Raw genomic sequence first — 16988 nt, forward strand, 5'->3', positions numbered from 1 at the left:
TTGGGATCCTCCTGTCTCAGACTCCTGAGCCACAGGGATTACAGGCATGTGCCATCATACCCTGTGCAAGGGAGACTTTTCACAAAAAAGTAAAAATATAATTGAAGCAATAATTCAGAAATTCTAATTGTGACGGGTTGACATATTTGACTCCATGGAAATGGAGTCAAGCTATACGGGCAATGACTAAACAGACTCCATTTTACCTTGACACTCCATGTTACGTAGAAAGTGCTTTTCCCATGGGAATGCCCCACCTCTGTATCCATCAACAGTTACTTAGCATGACTTTTTTGGAAATACAAAGTGATGAAAAGACAATTTTTTTTTTTTTTTTTTTTTTTTTTTTGGTACTGGGGATCAAACTCAGGGCCTTGTGCTTACGAGGCAAGCACTCTACCAACTGAGCTATCTCCCCAGCCTGACAATTTTTGTATAATGAAAAATTGTTCTCTTTTTGATTCGTAGCTTCCTAAACAATGTACCATGTTAACAATGATGTCAACAGTGATGGTTTAGATGTTAGTAATCATTCTTTAGTTTGTACCTAAATAAGTTCATTATGACCCACTTCCCCCTCTGCTAATGATTTCAGATCCTGTGATGTTAGTTTGTAAATTTGAATCATAGCAACAGACACTTATGATTGGTGTATTGATTTATGGTATAAAAACTCCTGCAACCCTATGATTGGGGCTGTTCTCCCAGTAGCCATTTTGGGGGCATTGTGTGAGACAGTCAGCCGGCTGGCTTAATAAAGACTCTCAAATTTGGACTTCTTAGTGGTGATCCGTCTGTTCTTAAGTTGCACTCCATGACATTTGTAGGCCCCAGGGAGATCCTCTCTGCCTGCTGGATAATCACTGCTCATCACTGATCTGGAAACTCCTGTGGAGAGAAGAGGCCACATCATTGCTCCTAGGGGAGGCCCTCTGAGAGACATTCCTCAGTCCCAGGCTGCATGGTCTGTGGAGTCCCACCCCAGGACTGAATTAAATTCTCTAAGAGTCACCTGTTTCTGTGCTCCCAGGGGACCAATAAATCTGTTTCCAGCAGATCTGTATCTGAGGACTCTGAGGAAGACTGGATGCAGCATTACTTCCCGAGTCCAGGACTGGCAAGACATTGCCCAGACCCTCAGGTCAGGAATCAGGAGTGGCCACTTGTCTTTGTCTTTGGCTTCTTACCTGTTCTGTGTTTGTTCATCTTTTTCTGTTTTTTTGTTGTCCTTCAGTGTGAACACGGGTCAATCTCCCTTGTTTGTCATGTACCCCCTTTAATGCATATTGACCAATTTCCAGGAATTCCAGAGAAGGGCTGCTAACATCGGGACCTGCTGTGACATCTTTTCTTTCTCTAAATTCTGTGAGAGAGAATGGACAACTTTTGAGGTTGGATGGCCCCCTCAGGGAACCACCAAATTATCTTTGGGCAGTCTGGATATCCTGATCAAATGTTTTATATTCAAATTTGGGGAAAAATGGTTAAAAAGGTTTTTAACCATGTTCACTAAAGCTTACATTAAAATGTAAACTGCTGCCAACAGGAACTCCCAACTATTGGAGTTGTTCCACCAAAATGCCAGGCTAAAATTTTGATGGCTACTATCCAAGAGACCAGAAAAACCGATTTAGAAAAAGATCCCAATGTAGCTATCAGTGGGCAAACTCGGGTCCAGTGAGGGGCAAAGGGGGATTGAAAAATAAAGATTGACAAGTACAGATCTTGAAGATAAGGCTGGGATCACGTGGAGCCTGCCCTCTGATGGAGATGCAGGTCTGAAGAATTATGCCAGAAATCTTTATTTATGTCTTGTTATCAGTTTAAAGACTATGCAAGCATTAGTCTTTGTATTCAGGAAAGTTACAGAAACTAGGACATCTATGTAGCTTTTCCACAGTAGCAATCCATGGTTGCAAAGTGTAATGTTAGGAGCTTTGTGTAGCTCTCGAGAAAATCCATTGTTAAAAGTTGCTGTAAGGCAGCCAAGAACCGAAGAAGCAGAGTTGGTGAAACATTGTGGTTGTCTAGCGTAAGAATTCCTTCCTCCTTCCCGGGAGCTGTGTGCCTGAGATCAAAGTTAGAATGGATAGGGCTCTTGCACAGAGCCTCCTCATGCAGGGCATTGCTATAGCAGCTAGGCATCCTGTGCCCTTGCACATAAACATTCCCAGGTACCAGGCATGCCACAGCCATGAGGGCATTAAAGACCCCAGTCTCAGTCACTGCTCTCCCATCCTTCATCACCACTCCCAACACCCCAAACTCAGGGGGCTCTCCCGGGAGACTAATGGAAGCAGGCTTCCTTGCTATCTCTGTGAGAAACTCCTTCAGGGAGGAATAAGGCATAACATTTGTCTATATTCTCTTAATTCTTTTCATCTCTAATGAGTTGGACCACATCAGGATGGAGGCCAATAAAACTTTTAAAATTCCATTGTTTAAGTTCATCATTTTGATCTGGTGCACCTAAGTTAATTTTTTATCAGACCTATTTTATCCAACTATAAAGTCTTTCTAATGCTCTGTTTCATTCAGAGACCAATGTACAAGGGTTAACTCTCAATCTAGTGGGTTTTTAAAAATAAGCTACAAGGCCTTTGTCTGTCTGTTTTATGTATCTGTACACCAGTGTATTGTCATGCCTACAAATGTTTGGTACCAAAATTGACACATGAGTTCATAAATTAAGATTTTTTAAAAAATGGGTCCAAATGACTTTGATTCACACAATTTAAAAGGTTTTTAAATTAGATAAACAAAAGTATGGCTTTTAAATTACTAACAGACTTTTGTTCCTACGTGGTCAAAAATAATAAAATATTAATTTTATAAAATGTCTAATATCCATTTTTCTAGATTTTTCATCTACAGAGCAGCAATGACTAATCCTGCCCAATACACTTCTCTGATATCTTGGTTTTTTAAAAATAACTAAATTAAATTTGACTTATATGGGATTAATCATGGATGTGTTTATTAGAGACATCTGATTGATTTAAAAAGTTAATATTCTAACTGTCAAATATAACATCAAGTACTCTTAGCTCCTTAAATTCCATAGGGTAACATACTTAAAACATTATTGGTGTTTTCATAAATTGGTAAATTTAAAAGAGGCTTTAAAATTACTGTGTCATCACTGAAAACAAGGTCACTAAAAGTCTCAACAGGTATAATTCTATATAAAGGGTTTGAAAGTTTCAGCTACATTTCAAATAAAGTTCTATAAATAGCAAAGTATTTCATCTTATTAAAATGAAGTAATTTATCTAAATTCAGAAATTTATGAGTTGTTTCAGAATATAAGTTTTAAAAAAAGGGAATCAACAGATTAAAAAATTATAAGGTTCTAGATATAAAAATATATTTAGTAAAAGAAAAAATATTTCTAGGTTAAAGACAGTATTTATATGATAAAATAAAGCTGTAATACATCTAAGTAAATAGCAAGAGGGTCTAATTAAAAGATTTTAAAAAGTGTAAATTAAGGGTAAAATTTAAAAGGTTTATGTGTATATATAAGTAACACAACAGTTAAAACTACTCAAGGTTTTTTCCTAAGGTCAAATGTTAATGTACTGATATAAAACAAAGTTCAGTCTATATGCTAAAATGACCAATAATTCTTTTTTTTAAAAAAATCTTTATTTATTTATTTTTATATGGTGCTAAGGATCAAACCCAGTACCTCGCACTTGCAAGGCAAGCACTCTACCACTGAGCCACAATCCCAGCCATGACCAATAATTCTTAAAACATTAATTTACTCTTAACATTGTGTCCATTAAGTTTTATTTTATAAAGCAACTAGTCTTAAAAATTAGGTGTTTATACAACTCTGGTTAAACAGCAACTGTTATTTTAGAGTATCATACTATATTACAAAGTCTGAATTTTCTTTGAAAGCTAAACTTGGTTAATACAAAAACATCAATATAATTATGATTCTATTACTCTTCTTTATATATTAAATGTGTTCATATCTTCCTGGTATACAAATCTTTAAAATAAAAGGTTTAAAAGAACATTTTATCAAGCTGGTGTTCTCCAACCTAAAGTTATAATGGTAATTTTAAATGTATCAGAATAACAAATTTTATTGAGGATTTATTTATATCATTTAATGTTCTGTAACTAGACCTGAACCTTATGTTACCTTTACACTGGGATAAAAGTGTAAATGTATTTCTAAAAGATAATGAGAGCCTGATCTGTTTAAAGATTAATAGCATGAAACAGGAAAACACTTTACTACACAAAAGGAAAGTTAAAAACTCTCACAGCTTTCTTTGATTCATGTTTTAGGTGTAATATCATATTGTGTTAACTAACATTCATATAGACTTAGGAAACAATATATGTAAACTTTATAAAATGATATTTTAAAAGAAGACAAAGGTAAGTTTCACAACTATACCACTTTACCTAAGATTTATGAAGAGCCCCACCTTACCTGAGATAAGGCTCTGTCTCCCACCTTGCTGCATGTTACAATGGCTCCAAAATAAGCCAGACTTCAGCTCATTTAAAGTTATATCAAAAAGACTGTTTTTTTGTTGTAAAATTACTGTGATCTCAAACAGGGGATGTAACATTTAGCTCAGTCAAAATTTAAGATAGTTATTACACAACTAAATATGTTTTTACTGTTGTTAATTCCATTTTGTATTTTTCTTGTGAACTCTAAGACTGTTGTCTGATTAATGTTTTGCAGAGGTACTGCTTCAAGAACAAACAATCTGAATTAATTTGAGATAATAAGCCATCATCTATAGGACAGATAATATAGATCCCAATTAAATAAAAGTGGGTAAATAACTGTAAAGTCATAAACATTAAAGTTAAAGCCCAATACTCTTACTGTATGACTGGTGAAACTGACTTGGTGGATGTTTAAGATCAAGCCTTAAAGATTGTGATTAAAATAAAGGGGCCAAGATAATCAATATTTGGCTCTTGCCCTCAGAGTCAGCCTGAACCCAGGGAAAAAAAGAACTTCTCTAAGGAGCTTTGCAACTCTGGGCCACATGACCTCCTGATCAGGGAGATTAATGAGATCACTAGGGGATGAGAAGCCAATCAGTGCACCTGCTGCAGAGGAGGGTCATTGGAAAAGGGAGACATCCCTAATGCTTCCAAAGGAAGCCACCTCATCAAGGAGACCCTACCTAGAGAATAGAACTAAAGGAGCTAAGAAGCTGCTCTCAAGTTCACCATGAGTGACCCCTATGGAAACTCAGCTTACTCTTAACAACAGATAGAAACAAGGTCAATTTGACCAACTTGATCTTAAACACCTAGCAAAAACAGTTAAAACCAAAACACAGTCATTCCTGGACATTAAAAAAAATAATAAAACAATAGTTATTTTAATGTAACTTGACATGTATACTTCTGTTAGTCCCCCAAAATAAGTAAAACTAGAGGTGACAAAAAGATTCTTAGACAAAAATACCTGATAACTATCAAGAGAAACTGCCAGAGTTATAAGTTTTTAGTCAGTTTAAGACCTACAGATCTTCCTAACCTCTGATACAGGTAGACTTAATCAATGTTTGCTAGTATGATTCTCTAGCCCCAAGTAACAAAAATAAAGAGATTTCTACAAAAAAAGAGATCATGCCAGTAAAAAGATATTTTACAAAAATCAGATGACATTAGATAACTACTAAATGTTGTGTTTACATTCCTGATAACTCCGACAATGTTAAAAATTTACAAATAAAGACCTTATCCTCTCCAGCCTTGTTAGACTTCATTAGGCCTTTTTATGGGAACAACCCACACCACCTCCCTCAGCTTGAAGCAACAAAAGTGGTCTTTGCCCTTTTGGCTTACAGTAGTATAGAGTCCCTAAAATTAGAGAGGTAACAATAAAAAATTAAAAGACAGTCAATTTAGATAGATAATTGGATTAAATCACAAAAATAAAGGTCAGTTTGGGTCCAGCAAGTTGGAGGCTAATGACCTCTGAGAGATGAAAATGTTAATGCTTCTAGAGCCCTTCCTCCACCCTTACCAAGATAACCTGCTCCTGTTCCCATCTGTTGTTAAGTCTCTCCAACAGGTTCAACTTACGAAAGAACCAGCCCCAAGAGACACTGATCTCCAACACCCATTTTAGCCAGAAGACTACATTTACATCAAACAGTTCCAGAAAGAAGGACTAACACCCACCTGAAATGGAGGGGACCTTACTCACAACATGGATTCATCACATCTGAGTCAAAACAAAAAATAGATACTCCTAAGAGACCCCAACCACCCTCTAAAGATAAGACTAAAAAAATGTTAATCATGTTTTTTTCTCTTGCTTATTCCTACTCTTCTACTGTAGTACTTGGGACTTCCTCAGGCCTATATGACAACCATCTTGTGGCCCCTGACGGAACACGGTTTACTTGTACTTCAGGATTAACTCCATGCCTGGCCCTTCAACTTTTCAAGATTACCAAATATGCTGAATTCTGTGTTACTGTTCACATCATTCCCCAGGTGTACTATTATGATGGGGAGGGAGGAAGGGAACAAATGGGGCTAATGCATTGATTCACTTGCTGAGTTAGTTTTATAAAACAAAAGAGGATTAAATTTACTGTTTTTAAAATAAGGAAGATTATGTATGACCTTAAGGGAAACCTATTGTTCCAATACTAACCATTCAGGTGTCATTCGTGATAGTTTATCTTTGATTAGGAAAAGGCTCATAAAAAAAGGTGGGGAGGAAAAGCTGAAAACCTGAGGGAAATTCATACCAAAATCTGTTCTCTTGGTCCACCTGGTTACCTACTCTAATAACTGATTATAATTATTATTATTATTATCCTAGTTATGTTGGGGCTTTTAATTGGGGCAAGTATGATAAACTGTTTAACTAAATATGTTAGAGATAGAATCCAATCTGTTAAACTAATAGTGTTATGCACCCACTACAATCACTACTATACTAAAAATAGATCAATGATTTGATTATGTACATAAAACCAATGAGAAAGGTGATGGATTGACATATTTGACTCCATGAAAATGTGACAGACCAAGCTATATGGGCAATAACTAAACAGATTCCATTTTACCTTGAGGCTCCATGTTATGTAGGAAATGCTTCTCCCATGGGAATGCCCAGCCTCTATACCCATCAACAGTTGTTTAGCTTGACTGTTTTGGCAATACAAAATGATGAAATGGCAATTTTTGTATAATGAAAAATTGTTCTCATCATTTTATATAACAGTCAAAAAAGGTAAATACAGTGAAATGAGATGAACATCATACACGTATGATTACACAAATGGTATAACTATACATTGTGTACAGAGAAATGAAAAGTTGTACTCCATTTGTGTACAAGGAATTGAAATGCATTCTGCTGTCATGTATAACTAAATAGAACAAATTTTAAAAAATGGAAACAACCCAAATGTCATCAAGTGAGTGAATAAATAAAATGTGGCATATCCATACATTGGAGTATGATTTAATCATAAAAAGGACAGTACAATAGAAGATTTATGGGAAGGGTTTGCTCTAGGAAATAGTGTTACTAAAGAAGGAGTATGTGGAAAGGCAAACTTAGAAGCACGGCTTACAGAAGCTCATTTTCTGTTACTGGGATGTGTTAACTGAAGCAAAGTGTCACTGATCAATTAAGTAGGGTTAAAACCAGCATCATTTGTTCCCAGGTGATAAAAATATCAGCCTATTCCTAGGTTTGTGGGGATTTTTAAAAATTCCATAAAGGAGTTATGCCTCTCTCTGTCTCTCTCTTTCTCATGAAACTGGGGTTTGAAGATAGCAGGTAAATGCTCTACAACTGACATACATTGCCTGCTAAAGTTAAGTCTCTTTTTGCTTGATCTCTATTTAAGAACTAGAGAGCTGGGGATATAGTTCAGTGGTAGAGTGCTTGCCTGGTATGCCCTAAGGCCCTGGGTTCAATCCCCAGCAATTCTCCACCAACAAAAAATAAAAATAAAAAAGGAAAGGAGTTAAAAAATAAAAACTAGATAACTCTTGCACTGAGAAGAAGTGATTTCATTTGACCCCCTCATAATTTTATGTTATGCTATATAAAAATTTTACATCACACTTAAAATAATAATTTTATATTGCTGCTATAACAAATAACTATAAATTTGAAACACCACCAATTTATTGTCTTTGATGTTGGTATATTAGAAAACTGACACAGTCACTAGGCTAAAATCAAGGGCTTGGGAGGGTTGCAATCCTTCTAGAGGCACTAGAGAGGAATATGTTTCCTTTCTTTTTCATAAATCAAAAATGGGTTTAACTTTAATAATCTACTATTTAATTTCATGGCAACCATTTTAATAGTGCTTAATGTTCTTTTCCCCCATTTTTTGTTCATTAGAGCTTTATAGTTATACACTGTGGTTGGATTCATGCAAAAAAAATTCATTCATGAATGGAATTTGATTTCAGTTCACAATTCCCCCTTTCCCTTCTTGTCCTCCCTCCCCTCCCCAATTCTTCTTCCTCTATTCTACTAGACTTCCTTTTGCTCATCTATTTATTTACATTTGATAGGTTCTCTTTACTTACACATGAAAGTGAAATTCCCTGGGGTGTATTTATATATGCACATAACACAATCTTTTAAGAATTCATTCTGCATTGCCTCACCTTTCCCTCCACGTTACCTTTAAGACTTTATGATCAGATTTTGGCAAAGTAGTGGAAGAAGAATGAAGGAGGAGATGCTTCCTCATACGGTATTCCTTTATAAGTAACTTCTTCCTGTAAAATGCCTTCTTTTCAAAAAAGCAAAACTTGAGAGTGCAAGGCATTTTGAGCCTGGGCTTTGGAGCTCAGATAACATTACTTCATACTCATTATATTGGTAAAACCAGGTCCCAAACTCCAGCTTAGACTCAAGATTGGTAGGAGTATATGCTTCATGCTTCATCTACTGCACCTGGCCTATAAGATCTCGGTCACTTTGTCATTTATTTTCTCCCACACTTTCCTTGCTCTGGCTACACAACTTGCCTCTTCCTTGTTTCCTGTGAAGACCTGGTGTATTCATTCACTCTAGTCAAAGACAATTTTCTTTTGTCTGGACCTTGTTTTAATTCCTTTCTTTCCTTTTTTTTTTTTTTTTTTTTTTTTTTTGGTGGGGGAGCTTTGCTGGGAATTGACCACTGAGCCACATGCCAGTCCTTTTATTTATTTATATTTAGGGACAGGGTCTTGCTGAGTTGCTTAGGACCTCAAAACATTGCTGAGGCTGGCTTTGAACTCACCATTCTCCTACCCAGCCTCCCCAGTGACTGGGATTACAGGCATGGGGCACCATGCCCAGCACCACTTTGCCTCTTGATCTACTTCTTTTACAATACATATCTTACCTTTATCTTTATGACATACTACTACCCTTGCCTTCTCCTTTCCTTTATTTTTCTCTAGCCTCCCCATATGAGTGAAAACATTCAACCTTTGAGTTTTTGGTTTGGCTTATTTCACTTAGCATGATACTCTCCATTTCCATTCACTTACCAGCTGATGCCATAATTTGTTCTTGTTTATGGTTGAGTAGAACTCCATTGTGTATATATGCCACACTTTCTTAGCTCATTCATCTATTGATGAACACCGGGGTTGATTCCATAATTCGACTATTGTGAATTGTGCTACTATAAATATTGAGGTGGTTATATTGCTGTAGTATACTGATTTCAGTTCTTTTAGAGAAATATCCAGGAGTGGGATAGCTGGGGCAATGGGTGGTTCCATTCCTAGTGTTTTGAGGAAACTCCATGCTGCCTTCCAGAGTGGTTGTATTTTTCTGTATTCCCACTAGGAATTACAAGTGTACCTTTGTCCCCACATTCTTACCAGCATTTATTATTGTTTGTATTCTTGATTATTGGCCTTCTGAATGGAGTAAGATAGAAATCTTGGTGGCTAGGGTTGTAGCTCAGTGGTAGAGCACTTGCCTAGCATATGTGAGACACTGGTTTCAATCCTCCATGAAAAAAATAAAATAAAATACATCTACAACTAAAATAGAAAAAAAATAGAAATCTTGGTGGAGTTTTGATTTGTGTTCCCTGGCTGGTAGAGATGTTGAACATTATTTCATATATTTGTTGGTCATTTGTATTTCTTCTTTTGAGAAGTGTCTGTTTAGTTCTTTTGCCCATTTATTGATTGGGTTATTTGGGGTGTGTGTGTGTGTGTGTATGTGTGTGGTGTGTGCGTGTGTCTTAAGTTTTTGAGTTCTTTATGTATTCTGAATGCTAACCCCCTATTGGAGTAGCTGGCAAATATTTTCTCTCATTCTGTAGGCTCTTTATTCATGCTCTTGTTTTCTTTTGCTGTGCACAAACTTTTTATTTTGATGACATCCCTCTTATTGATTCTTGGTTTTAATTCTTGCACTTTAGGTGTATTGTTAAGGAAGTCAGTATCAGCACCAATATGATGGAGTGTTGACCCTATATTGTCTTCTAGCAGTTGCAAGTTTTCCAATTTCTTAGTCTTTGATCCATTTCAATTTGAGTTTGGACAGGGTGAAAAATAGGGATCTAGTTTCATTTTCTACATTTAGTTATCCAGTTTTCTCAGTACCATTTGTTGAAATGGTTGTCTTTTCTCCAAAATATATTTTTGGTATCTTTGTCAAGTATCAGATGGCTGTAGGTATGTGGGATTGTCTCTGTGCCTTCTATTGTGTTCCATTGGTCTGTATGTCTGTTTTGATGCTAATACCATGTTGTTGTTGTTTTTTTTTTTACTACAGTTCTGTAGTATATTTCCAGATCAGGTATTGTGATGTCTTCTGCTTTGTTTTTCCTGTTCAGTATTGCATTTGCTATTCTGTGTCTCTTATACTTCAAATGAATTTAAGAATTTTATTTCTAGTTCTATGAAAAGTATCATTGATATTTTGATGGAGATTGCATGGATCTATAGATTGCTTTTGGTATTATGGCTGTTTGACCATATTAATTCTGCCTATCCAAGAATGTGGGACATTTTTCCATCTTCTAATCTCTTCTTCAATCTCTTTGGTGTCCTATAATTTTCATTATAGAGCTCCTTGGTTAGATTAATTCCCTTTTTTTTTGAGGTTATTGTGATTAGAATGGTTTTCCCGATTTTGTCCTTGGCTGAATCACTGTTGGAGTATAGGAAAGCTATTGATTTATGGGTATTGATCTTGTATCCTGCTACCTTGCTAAACTCATTTATAAACTCTAGAAGTCTCCTGGTGCAGTTTTTTGGTTCTTCTTGATATAAGATCAGGTCATCAGCAAACAGAGATAGTTTGACTTCTTCTTTTCCTATCAGAATCCCTTTGATTTCCATCTCTTGCCTGATTGTTCTGCTAAAGTTTCAAGAACTATATTGAATAGGAGTGGTGAGAGCCTTGTCTTGTTCCTGGCTTTAGTAGAAATTCTTTTAGTTTTTCTCCATTCAGTATGATGTTAGCTTTGGCTTTGTCATAAATACTCTGTAGATGTCTGTTAGGTCCAGACAGAAATAACCTTTATGTTGTTGAGCTATTCTCCTTCCATTCCTATCTTGTGCAGCATTTTAAACATGAATGGGTGCTGGATTTTATTGAAGACCTTTTCTGCAGCTATCGAGATGATCATGTGATTCTTGTCCTTAATTGTTTAAGTGGTGAATTACATTTATTGATTTGCATATGTTAAACCAAACTTGGATCCATGGAATAAAATGCACATGATCATGGTGTAGCATCTTCTTGATGTGTTTCCGAATGCAGTCAGCTAATATTTAATAAGGATCTTGGCATTTATGTTCATCAGGGATATTGTTCTGTAGTTTTCTTTCCTCAATGCATCTTTTATTGATTTTGGCATCAGGGTTATCCTGCCTTCACAAAATGTTTTTGGGAGTGTTCCCTCCCTTTCAATTTCATAAAATAATTTGAGAATTTATTATTTTTTCTTTAATAGTTTGGTAGAACTCAGCTGAGAATCCATTCCATTCCATCCTGGGGTTTTTTGTTTTTTTGGTTTTTTTTTTTTTTACATTTTTTAGTTGTTGACAGACCTTTATTTTATCTATTTATTTATATGCAGTGCTGAGAATCAAACCCAGTGCCTCACACATGCTTCAAACAGTGCCTCACACATGCTAGGCAAGCACTCTACTTCTGAGCTACAACTCAAGCCCCTGCAAGGCTTTTAATTGCTGTTTCAATTTTGTTACTGGATATTGGTCTGTTCAGGTTCTCTATATCTTCTTGGTTTAATTTGGGCAGGTCATATGTGTCTAGAAATTTGTCAATGTCTTCTAGATTTTCCATTGTTTTGGAGTATCAGTTTTCAAAATGGGTTCAGATGATCCTCTTGATTTTGGAAGGGTCCATGGTGATATCTCCTTTTTCATCTCTATTTTTATTGATTTGGGGCTTATCTTTCTTTTAGTTAGTTTGGCTAAGTGTTTATCCATCATATTTATCTCTTTGAAGAACCAATTCTTCATTGCATTGATTCTGTGTATTTTTTTTTATTTTCAATTTCATTAATTTTGATTCTGATCTTAATTTTTTCCTGTCTTCTACTTATTTTGGAATTAGTTTATTCTACTTTTTCTAAGGCCTTGAGGTGAAGCATAAACTTATTTATTTATTTGGGATCTCTCTTTTTTTTTTATTTTTATTTTAATGTTGGCACTCAGTGCTGTAAGTTTTCCTCCTACAACTCATTTCATACTGTCCCAGAGATTTTTGTTTTTAATTACAAAGCTACTTTTAATACTTTGGGTTGTGTCCCACAGAATGAAAACACTGGGAAGGGGTAATCCCTTACCCCCAGAAGAGAGAGGCTACCTGAGGATAAGAAAGCACAAAAGGGACCCACTGCAAACTCAGGGCAAAGGGAATGTCATCGGTGCTGGGACCTGTGAGCACTACAGGAGGAAACGCCAGCATGGTAGGACTAGCTTCAGGCACACAGGCAAAGGACAAGGGAGTTGGACATGAAGCCACAAAGCTACTTGGTTTCTTCCTTCTTGTTTGTGTTTTTCTCCTTCTACTGCATGATCTCCAAGTCCCTCTGCTTGCAGGTGGAAGTCAAAAGCCTATCATCTTGGTGCTTTCCTTTAACTGAGTCACTCTGCTTTTTCATACTATTGTGGCAGGTGAACTCACACTGGTTCCCATGGGTCATGGCAATGGCAGCGACTTGGCCCACCTCTGTTGCATTCCCTTGTTCTGTCTATTGTTCTGTCTCAGAGGTTTTGATATGTTGTATCTTTTCTTGTTCACTTCAAAAAATTTCTTAATTTCTATTCTCATTTATTCTTTGATCCATTCTTCATTTAAGAAAATATTGTTCAACCTCTACATGTTTATGTGGGTTCTATTATTTTTTCTTGTTGTTGAGTTCTAGTTTCATTCCTTTATGATCTGATAGAATGTATGGAATTGTATCTTTTTTTTATTTGCTAAGATTTATCTTTGACTTAGAATATGGTCTATTTCAGAAAAAGTTCTATGAGCTCCTGGAGAAGGTACTCTGGATGTCTGTTAGGTCCATTTGATTTACAGTGTTATTTAAGTTGGAGATACCTTTATTGATTTTATGTTTTGAGGACCTATCTATTAATGATGAGGGTGTGTTGAAACCACCCAGTATCCTTGTGCTGGGTGGGGTCTATTTGGGATTTAATGTGGAGTTTGTTTTCTTTTTTTTTTTTTTTTTTAAATAATTGGGTGTGCTGACAATTGGGGCATACATGTTTACTATTATTATATCTTCTTGCTGGATTGTTCCCTTTACCAGAATGTAGTGCCTTTCTTTGTCTTTTCTGACTAATTCTTATTTGAAACCAGCTTTGTCAGATATGAGAATAGCTACTCCTACTTGTCTTCAGAGTCCATATGCATGGAAGTTTTTCCCTCATCCTTTCAACTTCAGCCCATGCAAGTCTTTACTTATGAAGCTTTTGCAAAAAGAAAATAGTTGTTTTTGTTTTTTGATTCATCATGCTAATCTATGTCTTTTAATTGGGGAGTCAAGACCATTAACATTCAGTGTTAGTATGGATATGTTTTTGTGGTTTCCAGTCATTTTGATTTTTTACTACATTCAATTCTCTCAATTATCATATAGTGGCTTACTCTTCTATTGATCTTTCTCTATTTGAGAGTTTGGGATTTGTTTTTTTAGTTCCTCTGTGTACAGTTTATCTTTGAGTGCTAGCTTAGTGGTAATGAATTCTTTTAGTTTTCTTGGCATGGAAAGTTTTTATTTCCCCCTTGAACTGAGTTTTGCTTGGTATAGTAATCTTGGCTGGCAGTTGTTTTCTTTTAGAGCCAGAAATATCTCATTCTAGGCCCTCCTTGATTTTAAGATCTGAATTGAGAAATCAGAAGTGAGCCTTGTTGGTTTGCCTCTGAATGTGACTTGATGTTTCTCTCTTGCAGCTTTTAGTAGTCTTTCCTTATTTTCTATGTTAGGGGTCTTAATTATAATGTGTCTTGTAAAGTCCTGTAAGCCTCCTGTATGTGGATGTCTACCTCATTTCTCATATGGGAAAGATTTTCTGTAACTATCTAATTGAAAATATTCTTAATGCCTTAGTTTGTAACTCCACATTCTCTTATATCCCAGTGATTCTAGGTTTGATCTTTTGATGTTGTCCCAGAGTTCTTCTATATTCTAATCATGTTACATAGCTTTTTTTTTCTGTTTATTGAATTTTGTGCCTGAGTTCATGTACCCTGTCTTCAATACCTGAAGTTCTGTCTTTAAGGGCTAACATTCTATTTTCTACACAATCTAATCTGTTAGTGATGCTGTCAAGTAAATTTTTAATTTGATTGGTTGTGTCTTTCATATTTAGGAGTTCTGATTGACTTACTTTCTCTATTTCTATTTCTTTATTGATGTGATCTTTCATCTCCTGAATTTGCTCTCTTAATTCATTATTTTGATCTTCCTTTAGTTCATTGAACATTTTAATAATTGGGGTTTTTTGGTTTTTGATTTTTTTTTTTTTTTTTTTTTGTACCAGGGATTGAACCCAGAGATGCTTAAGCAGTGAGCTATATCCCCAGGTATTTTTTATATTTAGAGAAAGGGTCTTGTTAAGTTGCTTAGGTCCTTGCTAAGTTGCTGAGACTGGCTTTAAATTTGCAATGCTCCTGCCTCAGCCTTCCAAGCACGAGATTACAGGCATGAGCCATGGTGCCTGGCAATAATGAGTTTTTTATAATCTTTCTTCAGGATTTTATCCACATCAATATCAGTAGGATCCTTTGTTGAGGGATTGTGATTTTGGAGGGAGAAATTTATTTGCTTGTTTCTTCATGTTTTCAGAGGTCTTAGACTTGCACATCAATTGAGATGGATTCCCCTTCCCCTTTTACACATGTCCTTTTGTGTGCAATTCTATTAACTGTTCTGGGAATTTTATTTTTGATTTGTGAGTAGATGTCAAAGGGTGGGACCTGAGGTCCCTCTCTGATTGCTCCTGCTTGGGTCCTTTTTGTTGGTTTAGGACTTTTCTGTCCCTGCCCCTTCTGAGGATCCACGGATTTGAACCGTGGTCCTTCTTCATGCTAGCTGAGTGCTCTCCAAGAGGAGCTATCTCTTAAGCTTTTGGTTTAGGACTTTTGTCTCCTCATTTCTTTGAGTTGGAATAATGTCAGGGTTCAGATGGGATTAGACTGTGTGCAGAGTGAGATTCACTGTCACTTGATCAAGATGTATTTCTTAGCTGCTTATATCCTACTCTGTGATCTTCAAGTGGTCCAATCTCTTTCCAGGCCCTATTAGAGGGAGGGTGGCCTGGAATGGCACTAATGTTAGCAACAGATGTACAGCCTTAAGATAAATGTCTGGTGTTGACTTTGACATCTGTAACACTAATTGCCACCTATTTAGGAATGGTGGAATTAGCATTTAACCATAGTACCAATAATGAAAAACTGTGAAGGCATTTGATAGCAGGTGTCTACTATTTTGTCCATATATTAATAATCACAATTTGAATGGGGTAGGAATTACATAGTCCATATAATTTCTATTATTTAGTGGGAGTACAGTTCATAAGTAAGAGAAAATAAGGTAGGAAGGCAAGAAAAAATTTGAAGTCTTTGAAAAAGTGATCAAAGGAAAGGCAAGAGATAGGGAGCAGGAGTCAGCTCCTGAAAGGAGTAAAGTCAGTAAAGAAGGACTAATAAATTAACTGGAAGTAATGAAAAAAAAAAAACCAGAGGAAGAGGGAATACAAAATTTTGACTATTAGTTGAGGAAGAGAGTGAAGAAGGCAGATTGGAGGGCCCAGAACCTAGGTATAAATGAACCAAAAAATGTAAAATTGAAACAATTAGAACTCTTGTGTAATTGTACCTGCCTAAGTCTAATCTAAGATAAATAACGAACACTGGGTGGGAAGAGTTAGTGTTAGGGTTAGAGTTAGGTTTAGGGAGGGGGGCAAGAATGGAGGAAGGAAGGACTGTATAGAGGGAAAAGAGGGGTGGGAGGGGTGGGGGGAAGGAAAAAAAATAACAGAATGAATCAAACATTACCCTATGTAAATTTATGATTACACAAATGGTATGCCTTGACTCCATGTACAAATAGAGAAACAACATGTATCCCATTTGTGTACAATAATAATAATAAAAAAATAACGAACACTTACAGGAGAGAGTAATTAATGTGCACACTCACATACACAAAAATTATTCATAATGAAAAAAGAAGTATAGAATAATGCAATATGATAAAATGATATTTAAAGAATGTTAAAGTTTTAAAAATATTTTAAAAAGGCATATGGAGGCCATTTGCCTGCCTCTCGCCTGTCCATCGCCTGCCTTACTCCTGTCCATCACCCAACGCTCGAGGTTCACCTCCCGATCATCCAAAAACAGTCAGCAAACTAATCGCCAACTGCCAGTGGAGCACCAGCTGCCTGCTGCTGCCTGGAAGTTCACTGTTACAGTACCTGCAGGTTTGATTACACGTGGCTGC

The 16988-nt window shown here is 36.1% G+C and overlaps 1 pseudogene; it reads right to left on the reverse strand.

Moving 5' to 3' along the window:
* Positions 1 to 12995: 12995 nt before the first annotated feature.
* Positions 12996 to 13172, reverse strand: LOC124983976 (small EDRK-rich factor 2-like; annotated as a pseudogene).
* Positions 13173 to 16988: the final 3816 nt, after the last annotated feature.

Source organism: Sciurus carolinensis, chromosome 4 (assembly GCF_902686445.1).
Source record: "Sciurus carolinensis chromosome 4, mSciCar1.2, whole genome shotgun sequence".
In the NCBI taxonomy this organism is placed as follows: domain Eukaryota; kingdom Metazoa; phylum Chordata; class Mammalia; order Rodentia; family Sciuridae; genus Sciurus; species Sciurus carolinensis.